Below are 5,496 nucleotides of genomic sequence, written 5' to 3' on the forward strand. Positions count from 1 at the left end.
ATTTATGTAATAAGTATTGCAAACATTACAAATATAAATATTATATAAATAATATTATAATATATTATAAAAATAAAATATTATAATATTTATATAATAAGTATTACAAATATAATACTTTTTAAGGTACTTCTTGTTATTTCCTTGTGCAAACGGTGCAATGCATGAAACTCTGTATTATAATATTATTGTATCCATAATATCTTTTCAAATTCTAGTATAAAGAATCAATGTATAGAAATAAAGAATTCTAGCAAATAACCAAACAATTTATGTAATAAGTATTGCAAACATTACAAATATAAATATTATATAAATAATATTATAATATATTATAAAAATAAAATATTATAATATTTATATAATAAGTATTACAAATATAATACTTTTTAAGGTACTTCTTGTTATTTCCTTGTGCAAACGGTGCAATGCATGAAACTCTGTATTATAATATTATTGTATCCATAATATCTTTTCAAATTCTAGTATAAAGAATCAATGTATAGAAATAAAGAATTCTAGCAAATAACCAAACAATCAAACTCTATGAAACCATATAAGAATTAGATTAGATTAAGTATAGAAGTTATCAAAATTTAAGAGGATAAAAGAGGTGATCAAAAGTTTGAGATCCCAATTTTCTTTTATAAGTAGTATAAATAATGTAGGATGTCGCGTGTTAGAAAAGCTATGATGTTTGTGTTATTAATTTTTTTTAATGTTTTGATGAGTCCATGATGATGAACTTGTATGTTTCATTAAGATCTTATTAATTCAACAAATGAACACATATGATGCACAACGTTTTATTAAAAGAAATAATAACTATACTTGTATAAATAATTTGATATTTCTTCACTTATAAGAAATTTAGTTATTTTTTTGCTACAAAATTATTTCCTTAGTCGACTATCTAAGTTCTAGTGAGGTCACAAAAGGAAAATAAGTTACTATTTTAGTAAAAAACTATCAATGAAATCAAAGTCATTTCTATTAAATAACACTCCACTAATATCATCTATATCCCACGAAACAAACAAGCTACATCAAATCAATAATAAATTTTCAATTATCGTAGCAGTAGTAGCATCCGCAGGCAGAGCAGCAGCCTCTGGCTCTATATCTTGGTACCGTAAAAATCCACAAAGAATGTCGTTAAACCCATAAAAAACATCATCGTCTTGAGCCATAAATCTTATAGAGTCGAGTATTGATGGCGCATTGATGCGTGATAACCCGAACAATCCCGCATCAATAGACGCCAAGGTGCAACTCGTTGGTGACAATGAGGAAGATGATATCGCAAAAGCATGATCGACATTGCAACATCATCTTTTAGCAATACACAAAACATACATTATCCTTGATGTTTATCGATATGCAGGGTTGGGAACTCGGCTTTGTTGAAGGAAGGTCACATGCGAGCTATAGACATGTCCAAATGCCAGCTTTTGCAAGAAAAAAGAAACGGTTTTGGGTTTCACTTTTGAAAATAGAGAGAATTTTAAGATGGGGAGTAAGGCATGAGGTAAGATATTTATGGATTAATGGGTTTGATAGTTGTAAGAGACGAAGAGGCTTTATTAATTTAATGATGGAAAGGGGAAATGTGGTTCTCAAAAGGCCTCTTTTATGATTAACAGTATACATAAATATATTTAGTCATGGGAATAAAAAAAGGCACATGTTGTTACTTCATGTTAGATAAATACATATGCTAAATTAATATTGATTGATGCTAAATTAAATATTATATATTACATATACCATAAGCTTCTGGAACTTTTGATGGATGTCATCGAGTTTCATTAATAAGGATAATATTCTTTTATATCAAATATATTTTAATATTTCAATAGTGGTAATATATTATAATTATACAATAATATATAATAATATTATCTTAATATGTAACATCTCGTTCAGATAAATTTAATACCTATAGTATTATATCTACATAACATTTATGTCTATTTTCTATAGTATTATGCTGCAAATTATATTTTACTATGCATATACATCTAGTATGAGAATATTAGTATTGGATTAGATTATTAGATTTTACTCTAGTAAAAAAGTAATATTCATAAATATTAATTATTAAAATTAATTAAATATTAAACTTAATAGTAAAATTTTAGTGAAAACAATGTAAGTTTTAAAACTGATATTTAATACATATGAGGGCCTTTTGGTGATTATGAATGAAACACGGAGGACATTTTGGGAAAAATTGTTAGAGATAATTAGTATAATTAATAAATATCAAAAATTAAGAGGGCAAAAGAGGAATTTAAAAGTTTTAGTACCCCAATCTTTTTTTTATATGTAGTATAGTATAGGTATAGATTTGTTTAATGGCAAAAGGATAATAGAAAGGGAACAATTAAACCTAAATAACAAGGAAAGAAAATGTGAAGTGATTTCTCTACTTCTCATTCGCTAGCTCAAAAAGCTTGAGATAATGAGAAGGATTAACTGAAAATGTATCTTTCACCATTTTCCGTGTACTTTTCACTTCCCAAATGAAAAAAAGAAAAGAAAAGTTTGATCTCTGACCAATTTTCATTTTACTTTTTAGTTGGTAAACACATGCGAGCATGAAAATGATGAAGTGTTTCCCTCATTAATTACACTTCCTTTGGTTTTAATATTGTAACTTTTTTTATAAAAAAGTTTAATTACAAAAAACGAGATCATTTAACTCCACGTAGGATTTTTCCTATAGGTTTGTTGCAAATTATTTTTTTACTAAATAATTATCTACTTTCTATATTATCATTTGTTTACATAAAACTTTCTCGCCTATAACTTCAAGAATTGCCTTCCTTTTTAATATCCAACCTTTCCATTTCATCAACTTTGTATTACAAAAAAGAAGAAGAAGAAGAAGAAGAAGTGGGAATGGGTTATTTTCCGTTTCCTTCTTGAGAATAAAATATTATTTGGACTCTCATATTATAAATACTTTTTGGTCTCAAACCTTTATAATATAACGAGTGTTGGAAAAAAAAAAAGAAAAAAAAGACATACATATACTAATACATGCTATAAAGTGATTTCTATAATTTACTTTGGTCACCTTGGAATGTTAGATAATCACATTTTGAGTAAAAGAGAAACTTAATATTATATTATTTTGCATTCAGAATGTAATTTTATGATTTTAGTTGTTTTTACTTCCATTAAAGTTGTACTATAATTATATTATTAAAATATTATGATAAGTGGAGACGTGGGGTCTGAAACATGGAGATTTAATGGTCTCCACTAAGGTGCTGTTTGTTTCTTTTTTTTTTTGAGAGGGAAAGTTGGGGAAAGCCTGCCAAAAGTGTAGCTTTTGGCAGGCTTTTCACCCAAATCGCCTCTAAAAGAGATCCACCCAAATCGTCTCTAAAAGAGACGATTTGGGTGGAAAGCCTGCCAAAAGCTGTGCTTTTGGCAGGCTTTCGGCAGGTTTTTCCTACATTTCCCTCTCAAAAAAAGGAAACAAACAGCCCCTAACTTTTTCTACTTTCTTGACAAGAAAAAAGAAGATGCATTTATATAACAACAAGATTACAATTTTGTTGAAATCTAGAAGATAAGATGAATATGGATATTATTTGAATATGAACAATTAATTAGGTGACTCTTCATTAGCCAATGTCCTTTAGTCTTCTTATTATTCATCTATATAATGTATGTCATGGACTACAAAATGTATAGAGGAATGAGGAAGATGAATAAAATGAGAACCATTTTTCTCTCTATCTCTTCTCTTGTCTATTTATATTTACATTTCATGTTTGATTCTTACTTTTGATATATATGATGTATGTAGATATAACAACAAGATTACAACACGTTATCAGCACGAAAGTTCTAGCTAGCCGATTCATAATCGTCCGTGGTGGTAAGAGATATTTCGGTGTACACCTCTTACGAGGTAACAATTTCCACATGATACTTTCTTATTTTGCTTTTATTCTGATCAGAATGATTACCTTAGTATTCCTTTAAAAAAATAGATATTCGGTGATTTTTTCCTATTTATTTTCTAAGCTCTGTCTTTTTCACCATCATACTTTTCTTCCATTAAATGTGAGGGACAAATACGCTGTGGTATATTTTAATAATTGCAACCCTCTGAAAAAGATGTTCTTTTCATCTGCAAATCTTATGTCTTGTTCTTACTGACTAGTTTATTCTACTATCTATTATCTGATCTTTAGTTGGCTTTGTTAGAGATTTTTCTAATGTATTATCTCATCTAATGAACAAAAGTTCATGTAAATTAATTTTATGGTTTATGTTATATTATAATGCAATTTGCTACTGCATATGAATACCTGGTTGGAGCTCCATTTCTGTTAATAGCCGAACCTCTTATTGGGATGATCCAAATGGTTTTCTTTGAACTCTGTAACATAGGCTACATATACATGGCTAAAAACGTAGAGTTACCTTAGATAGTAGCATACAACTCTGTAATATAGATGTTTATTTTAATTTGTTTTCTGATATATGTTTTGTCTTCTGGGAGAAGTTTATGATATTTTATTCTGAAAATAATAACAAATGTACTACTATCTGTTATGTCTAAATGAATTTTTAAATCTATGTATTCCTTTACATACATGATGACCTTATTTTTATGTATGAAATCAAACCCATATGAAAGATCAAATCACGGATTCCTGTAATCAATGAATACATGACTTTGTATATAAAACTTTTGGCATCATGTCAGAGGTTCTGCAAAACATTGCATTCATTTTTAGGCAAAATATATCTATCGCTCGAATTACATGCCACCAAAATTGCTTTCCTAGAACTTGTTTATTCTATCAATTGTTATCACATTACAATCTGCCGAAATACCTTGTCTACTTGTAAAAAAATGAAAAATTAAAACATACCAGCTATCTAGTCTAGAGTATGAATAGACAGAGCATCAATCATAAAAATTGTCATAATATATTACTTTGATGCTTTTGCTTTACATATTCTATTTGCTTACTTGAAGTAAAATCTAAGCCTCATGAAAACTTGAAATTAAGTTATGAGTTTTAAAGCTCATGTTGGCATCCATAAGTGGTCCATTTTTTTATTGCTAATTGCACTGATTCTCCTTCTCCACTGAAATTATGCAATATTAGTTTCTATCCAAAATTACCTTGGTGGTGTTTTGAATCTGGCAACCTTGAGATTAGAAGAAAGGATAGCACAAACTGGTTAAGCTTTTGTTTAATTTCTACTTGCTTAAGTTTGTGATGGTTATTGATCGTCCGAGCATTAAAAAATTTTGTGTGAATTTTAATATCAGACTAGTTTGCCAGAAGCAAACATTTGAAAGATAACCTTTATGAAGATCTTTAGAAAAAAGAGCTTGATGATTTTGGTGATTATGTGTGATCTTAATAAAATGTGAATATTTCTAATTTCTCATGCACTAATCTTTCGTCCACATGATTAGTGCACTGCGATATATGATAGTAATTATTACTTGTCTTT

Source organism: Asparagus officinalis, chromosome 7, assembly GCF_001876935.1.
Source record: "Asparagus officinalis chromosome 7, Aspof.V1, whole genome shotgun sequence".
Classification (NCBI taxonomy): domain Eukaryota; kingdom Viridiplantae; phylum Streptophyta; class Magnoliopsida; order Asparagales; family Asparagaceae; genus Asparagus; species Asparagus officinalis.